Here is a 25966-nt window from a genome sequence, read left to right on the forward strand (position 1 = left end):
ATAATAAGTGTTGTAGCGCGATTGCACATATAGTTTAATAGACGGATGTAGCAAGTACATAGATCGCAAAGATGGTAAATAATAGTTTAAACGGAGCGGTGGACACACCTAGACTCTAAGCAATTGGATTGCACTGTTTTTCTTTATATTGATATGTTGATAGGCGGTGCAATTTGGTGTTATTTGAACATAAGCTAATAGAAATCCATACACGACTATGCTATATAGTAAACATATTCCAAGATAAGTTCCAAAAACCAAATCATTATCCCCAACTCACAAGCATCATTGCTTCTTAGTTTATGATAGCGTCTTATCAATGTTCAAACTCGTGGTCACCATATGTAACATAACATATCAAGTAAAACCGCATTAGTTCATGAAAAGAAGAAGAAAAGTCCCTTCTGGACCAATCTGAATTATTATCAGCTATATGTTTTGCACATATAGGAGTAGATACACATTATACCGCATACATTTTTTTTCTGAGAAGACTGACGTCTGAATAGCAGCACAACTTTAAAATGTCCTTTCCATGAGCCATTCGATGTTTTAAAGTATTTGAAATCATACACATCTTAAATTCCTTTGTTACCCACCAAAGATTGAAACTCAATGGTCGTGTGAAACGAGAACAGGAAGCCCCACCCTGCTATTCAATCATACACAACACAAACCATGTTATTCCAGTTTCAATGTTTTATCATATTTGACTCATGCATTGTGTTTCACATTAAACAAATACTAAAATCATAATACAATAAAGATCTGTTGTCTATAACTACATTATGATATAATAATGTGATAGTGATGAATAAATGAAAGCATATAAGTAACACATTGCAATAATTGTAATATATTCTATTGTTTAACCAATATCTGTTTAAAACTGGGTACACATTATTGATCTTTCTTTGACAGTTTTCTTTAATGAGGTATTCCATACAAAAATATGGTTTGAATAGTTAAACAGGTTAGAATCAAGGAACGTTATCTACACAAAAATGTAATTAATGCGTGTTATTTAGTTATTATTTCATACTTTAAGCAACAATTTGAACATGTGCCAAACACAATGCTGATAATTTTTTAACCAATTTATTTTTGTTTAACAAAATCGTTTTCAAAATTCAAATCTGGCAGAGTCAAATAGCAATTGTTAACAAGATTATTTCAAATAATTGAAATCACAGAACGTATTTGTGTATGCATAAGTTCAATTCATGAATGTGTTGTGTAATAATATCTTCAAATGAAAAAAAATCAAAGTCAAATGAAATAATATATAAGAATAAAGCCAGTTTTTTTTTTAGAAAAATAATACAAATTCATGAAAACAAACCACAACTTTTTAAATGATAAACATTCATAAAAAAATAATGCATTAAAATACTTAAGCTTACAAAACATTAATAAAAAATATAAATTTGTACAATAAAATTATTTAAAATAAAATTCAATTCCAAATCAAAAAGGATAAATGCAGGAATGATATCATAACAATACACGTCTTCTAGCTACTAATATATATGATTTTATTCAAAATATGTTTTCATCAATGTACAAAATGGTACAAATAATTAGCACATAATACTGAATGCAATAATCCAGTTGTACTGTAAGAGTAACTTCCCTTTCTCAATAAATTATAAATTCATAGCCTCTGATTTACATTAGTGTTTTATACTCTACAGACAAAGAAATTATATGTTTCAAACATTTATGAATGATTTATCAATGAAAGCTATATGTATCAGACCATATTTGAATTGCATATGATGCCTGATTCAAAACGAAAGTTTTCCACTCCTTTAGTATGCAAATACAAATTAAAATATTCATCTCTTCAAATAATGTTGCTTTCAAATGTTGTTATTGCAGGATTATTTAAAGACAAAAATCATAATTTTTACTTAATCATACATCTACAGTTTGAAATTTTATCGAAAGCAAAGTAATTTTTAAGTCCTCTTCATACAGTAAGTATTCACATTATTTCATTATTCCTGTGTGCACTTTAACTACTATCTCAACAGCAAAGAGCAAGTGAAATGAAATACAGCACTGAATAGTTTTGCTAATGAAAGTGTTGCATATCACTATTGCATTATAATGCACATGGGTGGACAGACAACAATCAATGTGATGACTGCTTTCGATAAATTTTTCAAGCATGCATAGACTGCAGAAATATCATGTACATATGAAATATTGTTCGTTGATAGGAAAGACTGGCTTGCTTTGTTGCATATGGTCAACGCTGTGAATGGGCAATGGTCTGTAGTGGCCTGAAGACTTCAGACATCACCATTTGGCTGTTCCTTGGGAATCACCCTCGGTGTGAGCTGGAACGACACAAACAAAAGAATGTTGACGAGTTTGACAATGTTCAATAAACTTTGTTTTTCAATTGATAGATCTCTGCTAGTACAAGAGATTGCCCAATCAGAACTATGATACACATTTGTGAATCAAGATTGATTGTAGGGTCAAAACTAATTTTGTGTTGTATGTCAGCCCAATCCTTTCAACATAACATACACTCCAGATCTAAAGCTTTTAATGTGAAGTGTTTTCAGAAGAACTTTGTATAGTGTTGGTTTGGTAACACTAAAATGTGTATTGAACAAGTTTATTTACTACAACGCAATCCTGGGCCCATCTTAACTTTGTTGGATAGTTGACAGAAACACAAATCGTTTTTTGGCCTTAACGTAAGCAGGTTCTTTGGAATTAAACCATATAACCTGTTGTAAATAAACATTTAACAGATTTTCTAAGGGACTAGAAATGCGTCAAATAGTGTACTGAGTGGTAAAGGGTTAAAACTGTAACAAATAACTCCATATGCTTACCACTAGCAAGTTCTTAGGTATGTATCCATACAGCTCCTCCGCGTCTTTGCGGGCCCAACACCAGTCCTTCTCATGCTCGTCCCCTTTCTTGAGAACTGTAAACTTGTCCCCGATTGCAAGATCAAGCTCATCTGTGTTATCCTTGCTGTAGTCAAACACTGCGAACACCGCACCATTGTTGATGATGCCCAGCTTCTCCTGAATACCTGGGAAAGATATTGGAAGCTAAATTATAAACGGGTAATGCATTAAATGTATGTAGTTAACTCGGAATGCTTCATGTATGACAATTTCAGCAGTTGCACCTTGTACACTAGAAACTAAGCTGCCCATTCAAAGTTTATATTTAAGTTTGAATAAATACCCGTGGACCATTGTAAAATAATTGTAAACATATTAAGGTAAGAAAGTTAGAAATATCCTTATTTTCATACTACATTTTACAAAATCAGTCCAAATTCTTTACGAATTTTTAAAAACATAATTATGTCCAGTTAATGTCCACAAAGATAACATCTTCTACAACATTTCCCAGGAAGCTATCCAACCAATAACATACATCATTTACAAAACTACAATACATTCCAACATTACAAAGTGACACCTACTGTTAAGGAACCCCATTAAGTTATCCAACCCATATCATACATTCCCATACTAAACTCCCATACATTCCAACATCAGAAAGCGCCACCTTCAAAGCTATTGACCACCCATCACTGTCCGGTGAGTTGACATCACAACCAAACTCCACCAAGAAGGTCACTATTTCATAATGGCCAGCACAGAAACATCACTCCGAATTTCTGTTAACTCAACCAATAAAGTGATTTAGGGTCAGGCGAATCGCACTTCGAGCTTACGTAATCATTGGGTAAAAGTGCTCCCTATAAGCAGAGCTCAAGATAAAGGGATTTTTCAATTATCTTATTAATTTTGTGGCTACGCATTAGTATCGTCTTGATGATACGATTCTAAAGAGCACTTACACCATATGATTTTATGAAGAACAAAGGTTTATTTGCCTCTTTAAGACCACTTCGGTCCCGTTATTCAGAGCCCTGCTATAAGTAAAATTAAACACTATCGTGTTGATCCACATGATCCGTTGTATTTTCAACTCACTGAATCTCAAGTTACCACAAAAAACACAAGTTCATTATGTTGACAATTATTTCCGGTCGTCACTTGAAATATATTTCTTTAGAAATAAGCGTTTTAATTTTTTTCTTAAATTGCAATTATAATATTAATAGTATTAATTAATAGTAATGTGATTTTTGAAAACAGCCAACGCCATTGTTTATATTTCACATGTGTATGTTAATAAGTTATGCATAGATTCCCAATGTGTCGCTCTTGACTATGCACATTGATTCGTACTTCAAAATAAATGTTTGGTAAGAATAGCCGTAAATGCATTTCAGGTAGAAAGTAAAACTCGGTTATCAGAGTGCCAAATTTGTTGAAAGTCTCTGTTATCCGAAGTGTCCTTTATCGGGAATCAAAATGTCTGTAACTTGATGAATACCAACTATTAAAACATGCGCTATCTTCACAATTTTCAGTATTTGAAGCACATTGATTACTCTACATGCTAGAATATAAAACAATTTCTTGCAATATTTCTAATTAGTTTTATTTTGTTGAAATGTTAACTGTTCATCCAGTTCATGCTGCCCCCCGACCGAATTATTTTTTTGGGGGAAAAATCTACCATTCTTCCGTGATATTTTTTTATCTTCCCAATAGAAAAGGATACAACATTTATAAACTCGACCATGTGCCTTGTCTAAAAAACTAATCTATAGGATATTACTTTAAAAATACTGAGGATCTTACCTCTCGCGCGTGGCTTTTGTTGTTCTCTGCTATCGAAGTTCCATCTGTTATCAAAGTATCCGCATTACCAGCGTGTCTTAGTTTAAGTTGATGTATTTATTTAGCGTAGAGATTTTCCACTGAACATTCTTAGAATAAAAAATATTTATATAAGTAATGAACACAAATAATTTGAAGTCACATACAGCTGTAGGTTTTGTAATTGTTAAATTTACTTGTTTATGCTTTCAGCAAAGAAAGTCAAAATTAATAAATAATTATATATAAGAACAATCTTAATGTTTAAGACAGCTGCAAATCTTTACTTAGAGTGAGAGTTACTTTTAGATTACTTCTTAGATGGTTCATTATTCAGAATACCACACCCGGTTTGGTGTCTGTCTGTCTGTCTGTCTGTCTGTCTGTCTGTCTGTCTGTCTGTCTGTCCTTCCGTCCGTCCGTCCGCCCGTCCGCCCGCCCGCCCGTCCGTCCGTCCGTCCGCCCGTCCGTCCGTCCGCCCGCCCGCCCGCCCGCCCGTCCGTCCGTCCGTCCGTCCGTCAGTCTGTCTGTCTGTCTGTCTGTCTGTCTGTCTGTCTGTCTGTCTGTCTGTCTGTCTGTCTGTCTGTCTGTCTGTCTGTCTGTCTGTCTGTCTGTCTGTCTGTCTGTCTGTCTGTCTGTCTGTCTGTCTGTCTGTCTGTCTGTCTGTCTGTCTGTCTGTCTGTCTGTCTGTCTGACAGACAGACATTCAAACTTGCAAACATTGTTCTTCGTGATATGTAATGGTGCATTTGAATTTTTTATCCTACATTAAAAGTTGCAATTGGTATGCCCTTTGTTCGACTTAGAAATTAGAACATCATGACATTTGTTTATTTTGTCTGGAGGATATCTCTAAAATACGTATCAACTTTACCTTAATAGGTAGATAGATCTCATTGATAAGATGTGCAATGAACAAGAACTCAAACTCGTATTTACATATGTTTCAAAGTATAGCCTTTGTATATTTCTGTATTGTAATATTGTCTAGAGCATATTAAAAAATATAATAAATATCAAGTTTAAACTAAATATGAAGGTATACCGTATTTACTGAATGTTACTATTGTTTCCATACTTTTATTCTTTTTTATACTTTTATTTTGTCTGGTGCATATGTGAAAAAGTGTAAGACCTATACAATTGGAATTTACAATGTAGGTTGATATCAATAAAGGGAAGTTTTGCGCGTACGCGCAATAACAGCTGCTTCATAATTTCAGTTTTTCCCATTGGGAATGTAAATGTTGAAATTCTGTCTTTTCTTTACAATATGAGGTATCAAAATAAAACTTCAGAAGTAGGAACCTCAAATTGTTGGGAAACCAGTTTGTATAGCTAACCTGCCAATGCCCTTTTATTAAGCTCCATACTGAAATATGTAAGGCAAGACAGTGACAAATCTATTTTTTTCTGAACCCAAATGGTTGACAGGTGTTTTAGTTGGTATGAAAGTTTGATACTACTCCTTCACAAAGTTTTCTTAATATGTACCCGAGGGGTCTGTCTGTCACAAACTTGTCCTTCCCACATAACTTGTTCTATTTACATCAAATCACGATCAAAGTTCTTACGTTTTTGAAATGTATTTCCACTTAACACTTATCTACACATTACTGTAATGGAATACAAATTCTTAATCACACTAAATAGCTTGAACAATAACAAAAATACAAGATTCAACTGACCAATAGTGGACAAAAGCTTTATGGAGCCAGTCTTACTTGCAGTTTAACGCAGAAATTGTTCTTTCTTTATCATTTTTTTCTTATTTTCAAGGAACAGGTCAACTACACCTCTGAGACCACCTTCATGACCTCAGACATGAACACATGGTTGAAAAATTCCCTGTGTGGGAAAGTTTAGTCTTCCATTAAATATTTATTTTGTGGACAGTGAAAATAATTTTATTTAGGGATGCAACAGGTTTACCGGTTAACTTACTAAGACGATTAGTGAACCTGATACATTTTTTTAAGATAAACCTTAAACATTAAAAAACAATGGTTGTTTGTTCATGAAACAAAAAATACGATATTTTTTGCACGCAACATACTGCCAATTTACGCTTGCATCTACTAAGAACAACATTCCGCATCAACGATGGCAATCAATAACGAGTCAATAAAGCAATAAAAAAATACCTGTGTCATCACAAGAAGGGGGTGGTGGATAAGTGGACCCATCGTGTTATTCGTGAAAATTTAAATTGCGAAATTTAGGGAATGGGGGCTATAACGTACTTGACACGTTTATTTAACTCGCGAAAAATATCAGTAAGTTAAAACTTTGGTTAGCTTATTTTGACACAATATTATTGTAAGCGATACGACGCGAACGTTAGAGGCACAACCAAAACTAAAATAATGAAACCTGAAAATGAACATTGTTAAGGTGTGTAGTTCTACGAAGTTCTTACAAATAGGCCTTTTTGTAGTATAAATACATACAAAATCAAACATACATTTACATTTATTTTTTCCTCTTATTGCTTTCATCAATGATTGGAAATAATGTGTTTGTTTATTCTTTTTCAATTTTCACAAGTTTCAAATTTACTTACCGGGAACCTTTTGTTTTAAGCTCACCTGAGCACAACGTGCTCATGGTCAGATTTTGTGATCGCCTTTTGTACGTCGTGCGTCGTCAATCGTGCATCGTCAACATTTACCTTTAGACTCTAGAGACCACTTTTATTGTCCAATTTTAATGAAACTTGGTCAGAACATGTGTCCTAATGATATCTTGAACGTGTTTGAAAATGGTTCCGATCTTTTGAACAACATGGTTGCCAGGGGACGGGGCGATTTTTCTTATATGACTATAGTAAAACCTTGTTAACACTCTAGAAGTGTCACATCTATAGTCCAATCTTTGTGAAACATGGTCAAAACACTTGTTCTAAAGATAGCACGGCTGAGTTCGAAAATGGTTTTGGTTCGAAAGAAAATCATGGCCGCTAGAGAGTCGGACATTAATCCTTAAATGGATTAAGTGAGACCATGTTAATACTCACGAAGTTACACTTTATTGAAATCTAAATGAAACTTAGTCAGAATACTTGCTCTAATGACTTCTCGGTTGAGTTCTTCTGGTTTGATGAAAACCATGGCCGCCGGGAGGCGGGGCAGTTTTCCTTATATGGCTTGTTGGCGCTTTATATTAGCTTAATTTATTGGCCTATCTTCATATCATAAAATTTGGTCAGAACAATGCAATCTAGGCTGAGATTGAAATTGGGTCATGTGAGCTCAGAAACTAGGTCACTATATTAAATTAAAAACATGTGATTACTCTAAAAGTCACTTTTTGGTCCAATCTTTATAAATCAGCTCGCACTTTTTAAAAATTGTCTAGTCCCTGGTCAGATTTCAATAACAAACGATACTATTGTTTAACTTGGTGTTTCTAAACACTACATTCTGGAAAGCAATCAGTCGAGTAAATTAGGTAGCAAAATAGCAAATAAGCAATTGATTTAGTTTTAATTTATTCTATCGCGAATTACATAAACATTACAAGTATTGACCTATTTCATCCCTATTATTAATCATATAAAAGCCATATAAATGCCATGTATGCATCTATAGTAAATAGCATCAGAACCCTTTTTACATACCAATCATACAGTAATGTAAATATTCCATTTGCACCAAATACTCTAAAAATATTTTAGGTGAACAGGCGCTTCTAGTGGAGACATATATACGAACACGATATCAAAGATTATCAATTTATTACATATTTACATATCGCTTATGCACTATAAAATGATTATTAGTTTGTTGCAGCCATTTAAACAAAGATCAGCTGGATCCATTGAACAACGGCTACGATTTAATTAAGTTTATTGACCTTGCAAATGAAAAAAAGAAAATGCTTGGGAATAAAAAGAAGTCCATGGCTGCTGACAAGATAAACCTGACTAGGTATGAACACTTTAACAGATGAGTGTGAAAATTATTGTATCTGTATATTGTTTATACTTCAGATGCAATAGCTTTTCATGCAATATTTAAAATTTACAATTTCTTGCCAATCAAACTTTTGCTATTTTTGTGAACTCCCTTATTTAAAGATTTAATAAATAGCAATATGGCTTCCCTGAAAAACCCTCTCCCCTTCGGGAGTCTCCAATAAATTAACATAGGATAACATGATTTTGTGTATTTTTTTCATTAGTTTGTAGCGTAGAATAAAAGGCTATCAGTAATATTTTATTTAGCGGGCACATATCTCAGTTCTTGAGAAACCCAACTTGCAAACTTGTCAATAGATTCACCAGTTATTTGTTACTATTTCAGCTCATTGCATGCTTGAGGAAAAGCTAGAGGAACGCCCGATGGAGGATAGGGAGGATTCCGAAACTCGCCGAGACCTGTTGACCTTCAGAAGTATCAACTGTATCACCAGGCGCCTAGTAGGACCACTAACAAATACGAGGAACGTTGCCCCAAGGGCAAGCCACTTTGCGCGAATGAGAATCATTATAATGCCAAGAAACTGCCGCATGATGAATTGTATTTTTTTGGATTGAAACATTTCCATGATTCCACTTTGGTCCTGCAACTTTGTGTTAATTGCAGTTATCTGAACGCTTATTGTGGCTACAAACTGTTCCTTTTGTATGTTATTAAAATATAAATTGAATTGCAAAGTATCCATATTGTGTTGTTTTTTAAATAACAATGTTCTTTATGTAAATTTTTTTAAACAAACTGGATACTGGTTTAGAACATCTCTCTGGTTCCCCTTTACTTGAGATAAGTCGCAATTGAATGTACACTTTTATGTTCTCATGAATTATGTCTTATTTTCATCTCAATCCAATTTATCATTCTATTTTACAATTGCTGCTAAGCTAACCAGAGCATGATGTTCTCATAGTGAACTATTGTTGTCAACCTATTTATTGCGTCCTCCTTTTTGTGCCGTCTGTCTTCAACTTTTAGCTTAATACCACTCTAGAAGTAACTTTTTTCCAAACTTGATGAATCTTAATTATAATGTTTACCTTAACAATTTTTAGGCACGGTTACAAGCTGGATCATGTGCGCTGAAAAATAGGTCACAATTCCAAAGCCTAGAAAAACGTTGTTACCACTCTAGAAGCCCCGTTTACAACCCAATCTTGATGAATCTTTGTCAGAATGTTTATCTTGACAATATATTTGTCGAATGTGAGTCTTAGTCACGTGTGTCCAAAAACTAAGTCACCAGGACAAATCTTAGCAAAACCTTTTACTACATTATAGGCCACATTTATGACGCATATTGATTAAACTTTTTCAAAAGTTTAATCTTGGCAATATCTTAAACATTTTCGATTCTGTGTCACGTGCGTCCAAACAAACTGTATTGACCAGACGAGTGGCTCAATCCTGATGTAGCTAGGTCATGATGTTTGTCTTGACAACATTTCGGCCAAGCTCAAATCTGGATTAGGTGCTTTCATAAAATATTTAAATATGTAAAATAAGGCCATTTTAAAATCTAGGTCAAACGGGGTCAATAACGCGAGTATCAGGTCATCAATTGGTTTCCGTGAACTCGGGTGTGCGCGTAATAGGCCATCTCCTACTAGGGGTCTCCATGCACCCCCCCCCCCTCCTGGGATTAATTTTCACCTATACCAAGTTGTTCAGTAACTCAAGTAAGTAAATTGTTTCACTTGTCCTCAAAGATAAACTCAATTGAAAGTGTTTATATCAACCAGTTTCCGTGGCATCGCCACTAAAAATTGGAAAACGGACCAGGGCGATTATTATTATATTATATCTGTCGTAATTCAAACAAATTAGTGTTTAAACAAAAGCTACACATTGTGCTTTATTTTAAAGACCAAGTTATATATTTATCTCATTTGCATATTCATGAATATTAATGAGAAACACACACAATCGGGAAAAATAGACAAATATCACTATTATAGACTGAAATATTTTAAGTACAGACTGTTTTCAGTAAATATGTGAATGTCAGCATAAGCCACTACTTGCAGACATTCAAAAAGAGCTATATAAAGGACATTTCTTTAAGCTAAATATATTTAACACAAAAAGTGGGTGGGTTAAACATAAAAAACAAGGAAAGTAACACAATCTCTTCCTTTTAGTTATTTAGTTGCTCATTGCTGCTTTTACTTGTTCTTTTAATTAAAATACATTTTGTGTATACTGTTTAACTGTCTTCCTTGCCAACTCTTTCCGTTTCAGTATCACTTTCATCCGTGTCATTATCTTCTTCAAGTTCATTTGCCATGTCATCCAATACATCAACAATTTGAGGCGGTAGTATATCTCCATCAATCCAAAGAGGTTCAATCAGGCCTGTATCAGTGTTTTTGGTCCATCCATGTCCTTCCGTTACAAGTGGTATATCTGGATCGAGTATGTGTGACCTTTTCCATATGCCAACTTGAAAATTCACTCTACGGATGTGTTGCAGGTGACATTGCTTACAGGGAGGCAACACTGACAAGTCTACATTCTTTGACGCATGTGGGCTATCATCACAGACCTCCTTTATTGTAAGAAAACGCAATTTATCTACCTAGTCGGTTCTAGCATTTCCATACAAGACACACGTGAATATATCCAATTCACCCACTACTTCGTCTGCAACTGTCCAGGTATTTCCTTAAGCAGCCATTGGAGCAACGGTTCGTTGCCTTTTTTCCATCTTGTCAATATCCCTTATTAGCATTGGAACTACTGATGGGTTATTGGCCAAAACTGACAAATCGAAAGGTTTAAAACACGTCACTGAAGGGACTGATCATGCAGATATTCCAAAAGACAAAACATTAGTTATAGAAGATGGTAATGCATTATTTTATTCGATGAAAGACATCCCGTCAAATTTTAAACAAATTTCTGAAAAACTATTTAACATGACACCGAAAAAGACAGATCTCATATTAAGTACAGACATGTAGAAGCAAGGGTCTGTCAAAGCAATGGAAAGGAAACGTCGCGGGTGTGGAGAAAAACTTCTGGTGAAAGGCGAAAACACCAAAAAACCGGCTGACTGGAGGAATTTCCTCACAAATTACGAGAACAAGCAACAACTTGTGAAGATCATGTGCAAGTCATGGGAGAGCGATGAAAATGCAAGTAAACTAGAGGGCATGAAATTTATTCTGGTTTGTGAAGGAGAAGCCTTTCAGTTCACAACAAGAGATGGAGAAACCACTTAAAAGACACTTATTCAAGACCTGAAATCGACACAAGAGGAAACCGACACTAGAGTAATTTTGCATGCCCTGTATGGGAAAGAACAGGGTTACAACACTATTCAAATTCGAACCCCTGACAGTGACATATTCTTCATAATTTTGTACTACATTCAATTATTTGACGGTTGCAAGATACTTTTTGACACTGGTGCTGGCAATCATAGAAAGCTATTTGACATGAATGAAGTAGCTACGGGATTAACTGAAGAGTTCAGATCAGCAATTTTAGGTATACATGCATACTGCGGTTGTGACACAACAAGCGCTTTCAAAGGAAAGGGGCATATCAAACCTATTAAGTTGATGGGAAAAAGACCACGAACCGTTGCTCAAATGGCTGTTTAGGAAATACCTGGACAGTTGCAGACAAAGTATTGGGTGAATTTGGATATATTCACGTGTGTCATGTATGGAAATGCTAGAACCGACTCGGTAGATAAATTGCGTTTTCTTAAAGTCTCTATAACGATCAAAATCAACGAAAATTTCGTAAAGTATTTCGTAAAATAAAGTAAACACCTAAACGATCAGTGTTCCTTATAGAAATAGCCACAATTTCAACGCTAGATGTGGTATGATCACATAGATATTTATAGATACAAAATGCTCGTTTTTATTTATTTGTGACACAATTAATTCCATTTTATTTTTACCGCGAATATATCTATTCATACGACACACGAACACTAAAAGTGTACCATGTTAGTGTTCATGTTTCGTATGAATAGATATCGTTGCGGGACATAAAAATGGAATTAAATATGCAAAACAATAATAAAAACGAGCATTTTGTATCTACAAACATCTATTTTACCAGACCAAATCTGGCGTTGAAATTTCGGAAATTGCCATAAGGAACAATGATTTTTAATTGTTTAGCTTTATTTCACGAAATATTGTACGAAATTTTCGTTGACTTTGAGTAGGAATGTTACTTCAAAATAAAGGAGGTCTGTGATGATATATAATGGAGAACACTCTACTCAGAGGTTTTCAAATGTGGTTAAAACAAATTGTAGTAAAATATACCGCGCATTCAGAGAGAAGATGTACCATGAATATATTAACCTGAAAATATTCATAAGAAATCAAATTGCTTTTACAAAATGTTATATTTGGAACAAGCAACACTACATTATGATACTAAATATAAAATTAATACTGATGAATTGACCAAATTATTAACTTATTCTAAAGCGGAAATGTTAGATTATTTTAAGTTTTCGGACACCCCCTTTTTTAGACAAAATAATTATTTTTCGTGACTATATTTTCGGACATACGTGTTTTCGTCCATAATCAATGACTACAATTTTTCGGACAGTATATTTTACAGCGCTATTTTACTAGATTTCTTCCCTGTTTTCTCTTATCTGAAACCCTTCGATCATGGAGTTTTACAACCGGATAAGGGTCATAAAATCTGGCATAAAATGCCCTGATGGCAATAGACCATTACACTCGCGTTATTGGGTATTTTACCATGTTTACCGGTAATAAACAATAGTTTCACCCAACAGAATTTCAAATTATATCGTATTCAGGAAGTAGTATGGTTGTTTTTTTAAACGTTTTTATATACCACTTCAGGTAATAAATTACAAATAAGTAAAGTTGTATTTTGTTTAAAGCATAGAAAGGAGAGTACAACACAATACAGTTACTGCACATTTATTAATTGGTTTTATTTCAAAAATTAATTGACAAACAAATATAGCATATTGTATCTAAATTTTCGGACACTCGTACTTTTTGAATATTTTTATATCTTAATTTTCGGACACGATTGTTTTAATAGTTCGAAAACTTAGAGTAATTACGGTATTCTTAATTAACAAGAGGTGTCGTTTCTCTTTTGTGGATAGAAGTATTAATTATTCATATAATATTACTCTCCATTTCTCAAAACAGGGATTTATACCGTGTATTCAGAAGGAGAGAAAGCTTAAACATTTTTTAAAAAGGAGACCAAATTGCTTCTTAAATGCAGTAAATAAAATAGAAACAGGAACGATAGTAAAAGAGTAAAATCAGTCTTGAACAAATTATTAAACAAAGACCGAAATGGTTTCATCTAAGGCAGGTTAATGGGGGAGGTAATACATGAGTATTTAATGGTATTATGAGCTATACTAAGTGCTACCAAATTCCTGGCCTACTGATGATTTTGAAAGAATTTTGAAAGGTTCGATACTTTTTCATTTAGTTTTATTAAACAAGAGTTTGATTATTTTATTTTTGTTCAAGATCTTCATAACTCTTTCTTTTAATTATATGGAAATGCAATCCATTTAACGGGTTTTGTCAGACTTCTTTTATTATAAGACGTTGTTGCCGACAGGGAGATCCTATTTCAGCATATGTATTTATACTTTTGGCAGAAATACTAGCGATTAAACTAAGGAAATTTAATTAAATAAAGGGAATATAACTTTGCAAAGAAGAATGTAAAATATCACAATTTGCTGATGATACTTACACATTAATAGACGGGTCAGAAGAATCATTGAAAAACTTATTAAAATTGTTGCACTCGTTTTCACAATATTCAAGTCTGAACGTGATTAGAACAAGCAAATTCGTTGAATTGATATTTCCCAAAACAAACAATCTCAAAACAAACATTCCATAAATAAATAAATTATGTTTATGAAATGGGTGCTTATCCGTTGATATACGGTATAATCATAAAAAATAATCAAGTGTATGGTAATTGTGTTTATGCATTGAAATTCTCCTCATTGATATCTATTCACCCATGAAGTTTCATGTTGAAATCTTTTGCGTAACTATGTGAGATATTACCTTGAAAAGTTACATCATATAAACATAACAAAGGGCATAAACTCTTAGTTAAAAAAGTGTTGGTTTATGATTATTGTGCATGGCACTTCTTCCCATTAATTTCTACACGCCCATGAAGTTTCATGTTGTAATGTTGTATCGTATCTGAGATATAGCTCTGACAAGTTCCTTCATACAAAAAAAAGCAAATGGCAATAATTCTTTTTTAAGAAAGGGGAGGGTTGTGGTTCTTATTCATTTCACTTCTCCTTATTAATATCAATGCATCCATAAAGTATCATGTTGAAGTTTTGCATGGTATCTGAGATATAGCCCTGAAAAGTTAAATAACACAAACAAAAACAAAGGGCAATAACTCTTATTAAAGAAAGTCTAGTGTTATTGTTCTTGTGCATGGCACTTCTCCTCATGATATATATACACCTATGAAATTTCATGTTGATATCCTATATAGTTTCTGAGATATAGCCCTAACATGTTTTGTGACAGACGGACGGACGGACAACGCCAATTCTATATCCCTCCGTCTTTGGCGGGGGATACAAAACTGTTCTCTGAATAGGAGCCTTGAAATACAGCACAATATCCATAAAACAAGGTGAAACAAGTGTAGGAATGTACCAAATTTAATTTATTTGGTTTAACATTAAATGATTCACAATCCTAAACCGATTGGACTAAAGTATAATGGCAAACTATTAAAATTAGCAAATATCATTACACATTTGAACAGAAGCGATCTCACTGAACGTAACGTAAAATAACTGTTGTAAAGACCTGTATACTTATATTGTTTTCTGGAACGGCGATACAAATGTAAATGAAAACTCCTTTTTCTTTTCATGGAAGTTGAAAAGTACAATATCTGCACGCAAAAGGGTAGAAGTTCTACCAACTTTTCAGGGTCTTAAGGCAATCCGAAAAGAAGATTAGTTTGAAAAACTTATACAAGCACAATATGTGAATCAATAAAGGAATTGTTTGTATCGTTATATATTAATATGTCATTCGTAAGGCATGAATAACCAAAATTAACGTTGTTAACCAATCAAGTTTAATTATATATGAAATTTGCAAAACACATTTCTTGGTTGTTTTGTGTTATGTTGGTGTTATTATTGTTTGCACATTTGATTCATGATTAAATTGTAATGTTTTGTAAAACTCAACTCTTTGTTTAAAATCAATTTTTGTTAATAGTGTCAATTATTAATGCTATTTGCAAAAGTTAGTTAAATTGAGTTCTATGCTGTTTAAGCACTGTAAATATTGTTATTATTATTTGGTAATTCATCAATAAGAAATACAGAATAGTATTAAAAGTAAAGATGGTAAAAAGGTAGAAGGAAGTGTATGCCCCTTGGAGTGAATGATAAAGTGTGCGAATTTATAGTAATTACACAGTTAAACCCTGGTGGTTATATATAAATGTACTTGTCTCGGTAAATTGTGTGCAAATACCTTTATTATCAAATGAATAAAATCATTTGAAGAACAAAATTTAAATGAAAATAATACTGCTAGTTTCGACGTCCTATTTAACATTTGTTGAATTGTAAATTGCTCAACGGGTTTAATTTAAACTCAGTCAAGACAATACGCAGCATATTAAAAATATTAACAAAACATTCGGATGACGTTTTTTTTCACATCCATCATACACAGTGTTCTAATTAGACATTCGTATGTCAAGTTAGCAATGTGAGAAGAGATAAAGAGATAGTTTGCACTACCAATTTTACAAGGTTTATCTTTTATTTTAGACAAACCTAGTGATAAAATTGCTTCTTGTGTATTGGTATTTGAACAAAGTATAGTCATAATGAAATAAGTTATTGAAAATAATACGTCCTTTTTAAAAATCATAATTGAATACAAGAAAACACTAATTCCAATGTGAGATCTTTATCCATTGTTTATATTGGTCCCTGGAAAAATTCCACGTTTAAAAAAGTGCAGTACCTGAAAATGCCGAATTCCAACGAAGTATTGATATTACAACTGCATGTAGACATTCTTCACTTGCGTCACATGGTTAAAATACTGTCACACTTTTAATCTATTGACTAGGTACTGTACGAATGGCATATCTACGGTAACTTCTTTTTGGGCATGTGCACGTTAACATGTTCATTCAAATTGCGATCTTTTTTTAAACCACAATAACCAGGCATTATACATGCGGTGATATTATGTGGTGTAATCTCTAACAAGGTACATTTCAGAACTCCTCCCAAATTGTGATTTTAATGTCATTAGCCCAAGCACTATCAATTCCAAATAAACCATATCATTGGTGACGAATTTATACAACTTAAATGTAATCTTAAAATATGTCAATAATGTCTTAATTAATAAAAATAAAAGTTTCTGTAGCAGTAGTATCAATGGAAAAATTAAAACAAGTTCTGTGATTTGAAGTTTCAATTTAATACGATATCTATTTAAGCCCGTTTTACTCCTAGTTTTAACTTCGTCGTTTATTGTCCCTATATTGCTGATTTGTTCATTTTGTGTCAATAATCTATCTGTTCCATTATCGTCGATATTCACGTCCTCTAAAGAACTTTCCATAACGTAGCATTGATCTGTAGAAATCATCTTTTTATGATAATCCTGAGATATCTTATTCCAGGAAACCAAGACAGCAGATCTTTCAAGTTCCGCACATTGGGTTTTTCGAAAGCTTGTCAATATGTCCATTTCACAAGCAATATCAACACTGATTGGATCATTTAAGACGGACGGACCATACTTCAATATCATCGGAATACTAGCAAGCCATACATCGTAAAGAGCGCCAACAAAAAAAGATTAATTCCAAAACTTATGTTCAAAATAATTCACGAGATCACGTGTATTCGTACTACTCATTTGGCAGACTGTTAATCTACTGCATACATATCCTAAACACAAACCTTTAACAACGTTGTGTAGGCAATCTGGTTGAAGGTCTGTTCCCATTAGGATACATTTCGTTACGTCAGCTTCAATGATCTCATCCAGTTTTTTAACTAAAGCTCTTCGTTTTCTCCGAGAAATAAGGTTAAAAAGCAGATTTCGTTTTGGAATCATATAATATGGTAAGTTGTTTGTCTTTAAGCATCGTTTGAAATATTCAAGTGCGTCCCTGAGACAAGTAACTAGATTTTCTGGTCGGAACTCGTTGAATGGAGTGGATTCAGCCTGCCAAAACAGTACGTTTTTCATTGCAAAAGACGATATTTCACCGCACACAGGTTGTAAAATATACTTTGCAATGAGTTTAAGTAAAACGTACATTTTTATATGTGTATTGTTGAGCGTACGTAAAAGATACATCTCCCCTATGGTGAAACATAACCGCCACTGAAGATCAGCGTTCGGTGTGCCCTTTTGTGCCACCGGCACTACTGTTGCTGGGAGACTTACCACGTAGTCTATGGTTTCTCTCGATGGCCATTCAAAACGCCGTACTCGTGACGACCACTCATTTAACGTGTTGTTGCAAACACATGGAATTCCTCGAACGTAATCTATCTTCTTATTTAAATTCATAGCAAACCTATCTTCTAAATATCGATAATTAAACGTGTCAACAATTTTTGGCCAGGAAGGGCCTTTTCTTTTCAAAAAAAACTGTGCATTTAGCAATGTAGCCATTAGAAGTAGCAAACATGTCATCATTCTTGCTCATAAATTTATCAGCTGATAGGAATTGTGCTCCAAACCGCCGTACAATTGCATTTTGAATATCATCATGGACGCAAAAAGCCTCGTGTGTTGGTTGAGCTTTAAGTAGATAGTGTCCTGGGTATGTTCGTGTACAGTCAAGGTAAAACAATACTTTCCGTTTAATTGTCTGATGGGAAATGTTAGTGCTTTCCAAACAAATGCATGACGTGAGTGTCTGTAGAACATCTGTGTCATTAATAAACGATAAACCAATGCCTTCACGTTGACTTCCAACAAACATTCGGTCTATATCATTGCGCTTTTGAATATTACGCGCAGATAAGTTTGTAGCTATGGTACATTTATCAAATAGACAAATCCGCTCATTAATCGCAATTTCGTTGAAGCCCAACGAATTGAGAAACTCGTCGAGTTGAATAGAAAGACGACTGCTGATTGATTCTGCCATTTCCAGTATTCTGTGTTTTCTAAAAATATAACTGAAAATATAGATAATTATTGCAAATAAAATAAAACAAAACCGTGTTAAAAAATTCACCACTTTCAGTTCACCTGAGCTAGGCTTTTGTGGTCACTCTATCCACGGTGCCCGTCGTCCGTCGTATGTCGTCCGTCGTTAACTGTTAGTTCGTTACCACTCTAGAGTCTAGAGTCGTTAGTCTAACCTTTATGAAACTTGAAAAGTGTGCTTATCCTGACAAAATAGGGCAAGTTCGCATGTGGGTCAAGTGCGTCCAAAAACTAGGCAACAGTTCAATTATTGGAAAAAAACATTCTTACCACTATAGAAGCCACATTGATTACTCAATCTTAATAAACTTGGTCGATGTTTCTCTTGACAAAATCTAGACAGATATTGAATCTGGGTTAATTGGGTCCAACAACCAGGTCACCAGTTAAAATCTTAGATAAACCTTGTTACCAATCTAGAAGCCACATTTAAGACTCAATCTTGATGAAACTTTGTCAAAATGTTTGTATTAGAAATATTGAGTTCCAGTTCGAATTTGGACACTTGGGTTCAAAACATAATTCCGTAGGCATCAACCCATTTTTAGATTAAAAATTTAAGGAATGGCTTAGAACAAACAAAAACTTCAAGAGTTTGAAAATATACAGGCTATCACTGGTGATCATGTAATTAACAACATGTTCTGCATGAAAAATGATTTAGATAGAGGTGGTTAATGCAAAATTTTACTCATATTGAAACAATTCTTGAAAATTCCAATTTACACAATAGTGTTTATTCTTAGACTTGAGTCTTAGAATTGTTTTGTGAAAACCGACCCAAGTGGGATTTAAAAAAAAACAACATAATTGTCACCAACATAGAGGGCGCATTACCGACTCAATCTTGATAAAATTTATTTTATTTTATTTTGATTATATTGAGGCAGTGTTAAAAAACACTAGGCCACCATGTCAAATCTTAGAAAAAACTTGTTACCATTATAAAGGCCACATGTATGAGTTTTTTTGATGGAACATTATCAGGATGTTTATCTTGACAATATCTGGGTCAAATCCCAGAAACTCCGTGAGAACTCTCTAGAGGCCACATTAATGATAAAATCTAGATAAAACTTGGTCAGAATGTGTATCTTGACAAAACAAAGGCTATGTATAAATATCGGAAAAAAAACCTTGGTAACCTGGTCAAGTGTTTGGCAAACGGTGTACCTTGAACATAGATCAGCTCTTAAAGCATTCATGGCCCTCGTGTTATCAATATATCTTTTGGCACACAATTAATAATTTCCACTTTCAAATTCAAATTTTACATTTCGTTTTCCGCTTTGCACCCACATTATGTTTTATAAAAAAAAGTATTCGTCCAAATTAATATCCATATGAATGATAACATTCGTATATAATCATCTGCCAGGAAAGTAATTCCATCCAGTAATATTATATATAAGATACAGTAAAAAAATACCTACGACAACCACAACAACAAGAAATTTCGGGAGGGGCGTTTCTATGGTACGTTCTTCCCGGAATTAAAATTAAACTTGTTTAAACACATATAAACCTTATGTTAAAATCTGCGTGACTTATTAAATTTTGAAGACTTAATTTTTCTAAATCAGGATAATTTTATTTTCGAGTTACTGAACGTCAGTTCTTCATTTATTAAAACATTGACCTTCGATGCACGGGAAATTGAAATTCTTGTCTCCTAGTATTCGGCATAACATTGTGTTTTTATAAACCGACCCTGAATTGCTAGCATTGCTGTAGAATATCTACTAACAACGTTTCATCATACGGGATAAAGCTTGTTAGTTTAATAAAATCAGCCAAACCATAGCTGAGAAATAAGGTCAATTAAGCAACAAGTTTAACTAGCCAGAACGCTGCCACAATTACAAGGTTATTATTAGCTTGCTTGTTCTTAAGTCTAGCAAAAAAACGTATTAATAACTTCTTACCATACTCAGGAAATAATTCCGATGGAGTTTTTTGTCACAACACATTTTCAAACGTTATTATTATTTTTCCATGTTGACGATAATGTCACTAGCAAGTAAATACAGCACATACGGCTACATATCAAAAGCTACCCTAATGTAAAGATAACAGTATTGATGTGCATACCAAGCTATCTTTCGAATAAACACACAGGGAGATATTTTAGCGAACATTTGATATTTTAAAACCTTATCGAGTTTGGATTTTCCGGGTTTTTTTCAGTTTGCATATTGTCAAGTAATGGTATTTTATGACATAGCAGTGAAACGGTAATTTTCAAATTTTGATTCAAGTATGTTTGTTTAACTAAATGTTAGCGTTAAAGTGAAGACAGAACCCACATTCAACTGAAAATACATGCAGGAATATAACAAACATGCCAAATACGGTGAAGCACCTATTTAGTTTTTGAAAAATGGTTCAAACATGGTTACAGTTTCTCTCATTTATACATTGTTAACCATCCCAATAATTAAATATTATTTTCTGTCAACAATGTGATTTAGATAAATATATAGTATAAATAGGTTTAAACTCATGTTGTAACGATGGTTTTGCCTTTTAAAACCCTACTCGCAAATTAAATGATAGCCTTTGTTTTTCAAAGCAGTATTATAATTGATATTTTAAATTTGAAATGTAAACGCCATTTCATAAATATCGACTCGCTTCGAAAATAGGTCAGTGTATTCGTCTCAGCATAATGTTACAATATATGAGTAGATTAGAGATAAACCAAATGCATACCGAGTATTACGCTATTTTATTGTTCAAAGATAATTTATAAGTCGAGTGGCACATGCCGACAAAATTCAAACAGGTCAATTTAAACTATTATAATGATAAGTCAATACGCTATACCGTCAGCCGACGAAATACTGCTTTTTATACAAGACAGTTTCAAAACTTGATGCGATATCACGCTGACAATACCGTTGGTAGCATTTAGGTTATCGATTAAATAAACCAAAGGACAATTATGAGATGTGTTTTTGTACTAATCCGTGAACATAATTTGGATCAGCAAGCGTTCATATAAGAAACAAGTCAATCCTTATAAGAGAACGAATTGTTTAATTTATTTTGTATTGTAAAGTTATATTTCACGTTGTTTAGAAATTTTGTTAAGAATCAATTTGCTCAGTAATGGGTGCTGTAACTTTTAGGACGTGTTTTGCTTTGAACATAGTGATTGGGTTTCCTTACCGTAAAACCACAGGGATTTATACCCTCGTTAGAATGTGTATAATACCAAAGGAGTTAAGGAGGCGGTCATATGGACTCCGGGGGGGGGGGGGGGAGGGGTAACTTCCCAAATTTTAGGGTAGGGGTGTCCCGATGAGACTTCCGAAATGTGACCCATTTTATACCGGAACTCTGATAAAGTAGACCTATTTTGATACAAGATTTTTGTAAAAGCAGACCCATTCGTATACGATACCATTGAGAAAGAGGGCCCATTTCAATACAAGAATTTTGATAAACTGGACCCATTTCAGTGCTATAATGACAACAACAGAAATGTGTAGGTAGAGTTAGTTCATCTTTACACATTGTTTCTCTTTGTTGAGCTAGAGATATATCTAAACTGTCTACGAAAACAGATTGGTCACTTTACAATTCGTCTATCGTAATAGAAATCTCAATTGTAAATATGTTTTCAACGGAAATTAAATATGTTTTCTTAATTTACTTTCAAAGCATGTGATAACGATTTCATGATTCCACACATAATCAAAATTTTCTACAAAAAAATATATTATTATCCAAGATGTCACAGTGGCAGAGTATAATTCCGTGTACACATGTAGCGTAAAGTCGGTAATTTTGACGGTCGTCTAATTCCGACACAATTTTCATAAATCATTTGCTGTAACTGCACTTTTCCTGGCACTTTTAGATTATGTAACGATTTCGTCACTTAATATATGACGTATGTTAATATATGACGTCACATTATCATCTTGGTCGATCAAGCAACAGATAAAAACAGTCAAGTTTCTGCATCTTTCTCGCTACTGATTGATACCCATTTATATACAAGCATGACACTTATCATACCCATTTTGATACTGATAATATCAAATCTATATGCATGTATATACATGCAAATTTCCTATTTGAATACCCATATCTATACTAAGATGCTCAAAACCATACCCATATCTATAATTTTTGTCGAAAAACACCCCCACAAAAAAATCGGCACACCCCTATATACCCGTATATAGGAAGTTACCCCCCCCCCCCCCCGGGATATGGACAGACGTTTCCCAGCTCATTCCGATAATAACAGGCTTCATTACGAAACAAAGCAGCGACATAGTCGGGTCGGAAAATATAATGCGTTCATAAGAAGACCGATTTCACGTAAGCGATACACACTGATACATTTTGGATTCTGTCGAGCATATGCAACCTAACATGAAGCGTTTGTATGCAACTCCCAAGTTGGCACGATGGTTCTTCCTCACAATACAACAGCTGTGGCATATTTCCTTTTTATTGAGATCAATGATGCGAAATTGTGAATGGCGGTATAACCAATTTTTACGAATTTTTTCCAATACCAATACTGAAAGAATTTTGCAACACGCCTGGATTGTCCGGGCTTTTTATTGTCGCTGTTCAAGTGTGGTCAGTACATTGTCTTCTGTAATAAGTCGCATATCGGAATTAATTTATGAAGGCCTTATTAAACAAAAAGTGACTTGTGTTTAGTGCAAGGCAAGGTTTTGGGTATGGCTTTCCCTTATTCCTTGTTTGAGAGGTATGGTATTGGTTATCTTTAAAAAAAATAAGACGGATGTATCAACGGACCGATTCATGGCAATTTTCATTCCCGCTTCGTTTTGCAGAAGGACCATCAAACGCGTATTGATAGGAGTGGAATAGGAACAACGGTGTGGCTCAATCTTTACAAATTATTCGCATCCATTATTGCCGAAACAAAGCGACACATTGGACATGTTGACTAATGCTCGATTTTTGAGAGATAGATATTTAGTACAGTTTTGTTATTTATTTGGTACAACTACACTATTAAACTCTAAGTTATGAAGATAGATATAGTCAACTATGAATCACATCCCTGCCAAAGGTCATAATTAGATGGCTATAATGATATGATTCGTGTTCAGCAAGTTCGCAGCGAAACCGACAAAGGTGGACTTGCGCTATCCTCTCATTTCAGAAAGTAATTGTGGAACGCTTTGGCTCGTGTGCAAAAGAAAAACGCACACATATACACGAACACACTCCATCTCCCAATGAAACTAAGATATAAATTATGTTTGTCACGAACATCAATATGGACTTTATAAAAAATTAATAATAATATTCGAACAATTAATGATACTTTCGATCTGCAAAGTTGAAAATTATTTGCTGACTTAATTCAGTATCTTAATGAAAGATATTTCATAGTTAAAGTAAAAGAAATTTCGCGGAAATTATTGCATGTTTGGTAGTGTACTTTGTTATTGTCTCGAAATATTTTAAATGAAAATTAAGTTGATTGTATTAATCTTTATTTTTTATTTGAAAAAAAAAGTAGGAAAATCGGAAGCATCGGTATATCATTCATGAATGAGCAACCGTTAAATGTATATAAGACATGAAATGATAACGATGCAATATAACATCATATAAAATAGTAAAGATTGCTTAATTGGAAGAAGATTGAGAACGAACGTTAAGCGACATTTTGTCATAATGACACATGGGGATAATTTTGTGTTGTATGGCAAGAAAACAAATCATTTCTACAAAGCAATGAAGTTTTTTGTAGTTTACCGACACTTAATTGCATATGTTCTGCTCCGCATACAGAACTTTCCACAATGTTGTTATTATGTTAAACTTGACACTAGGAAAAATGTCCTACTCTTAAACAGTTGTTATAGCGAATTTGAAATGTTAACGTTTAATATTTATTAACTGTGACGGATCTTGAGCATAATGGGCCAATAAGTCCATCTTTTTTCTTAAACGTCCTGGTATACATTTTTAAGGACTTTGAGACCATAGGGTCACTAGCTTGTGGTAATAGGGTCTTTATGAAGCCTTAATTGTTATACGTTTCTGAAATTCGTTTAGAAAAAGATAACTAGCTTGTTAAAAAATAGTTTTTTAAAAAGGTAACCAGTTATACCATTTTGATTTCTATTTAGTATTGATGCAGATTAGAGAAGATCCAGTTTTTGTAAATCAGTGTTTGTTGTTCAATATACTTTAAGCACGTTTAGAGCAATGCTAGGCCTCTGGTACTATCCATAGTAGCAAACAAACAATTGTTTTAAAAACAAGTCAAATATTTACTTTTAATTTTCTTGATTTATGAATGGTAGAATTTTGGAGTGGTAAATGCAACAATTTTATCAAGATTCCAAGATTCCGATAAATAATGATATTTTATACCGTTCTTATTGTTGATTTTACATTCTATAAATTGGTTGTTGCATATCTAAACAAAATGTGTGCGCGCAGACTTGTGTCGGATTAAACACCGTATAAAAGTATGTTTTTCCGTGACTGATCGAAAAAGGTGGTTATTGAAAAACGTTAGTGGGAAATACATGTATGTTATATCATATTCATGTCGATCAGTCACTGAGTATGGTCAATGAAAGTGAAATTTCATATAGAATGCTCTATTACTTCAGTCTCTAAATACAGCTAAAAAGTCACCATAATGCAGGATTTGACGTTTCATTTACACATTTTTCTATGGGAAGGACCTCAAAATCCCCCGATTGCAGGAAAGGGACACCCCCTTCGCCCCCCCCCCCCCTTTTGAAACCCTAGCTACGGCTTGTTATGATTTATTAATGTGTCTTCTCGTTTTAATATATTTCGCCTTATGAAACATTTCCTCTTCTCGAGTAAAAAATGTGCCACTTTATTTGCTTGTAAACAAAATAAGTGATACGAATTTCAACATGTGGATTGGTTGTTTGAAAGATGCGTACTTAAGTGGGTATGTCAATTGTTTTCGGGACCGACTCGCCATATAAACTGGCACCTTACAGTCAAGGCTTAAACGTACCAGAATCATAGC

General features: G+C 33.8%; 1 protein-coding gene across 1 annotated transcript in view; it reads left to right on the top strand.

The window, feature by feature from the left end:
- Positions 1 to 512: 512 nt before the first annotated feature.
- LOC127873303 (serine/arginine-rich splicing factor 4-like) overlaps positions 513 to 25966 on the top strand; it is a 252711-nt gene continuing 227257 nt past the window's right edge. The window contains exon 1 of the mRNA XM_052417110.1: positions 513 to 523. The gene's annotated coding sequence lies outside the window, so the exon portion shown is untranslated. The remainder of the gene's footprint in view (positions 524 to 25966) is intronic.

The sequence above is a fragment of the Dreissena polymorpha genome, chromosome 3 (assembly GCF_020536995.1).
Source record: "Dreissena polymorpha isolate Duluth1 chromosome 3, UMN_Dpol_1.0, whole genome shotgun sequence".
Classification (NCBI taxonomy): domain Eukaryota; kingdom Metazoa; phylum Mollusca; class Bivalvia; order Myida; family Dreissenidae; genus Dreissena; species Dreissena polymorpha.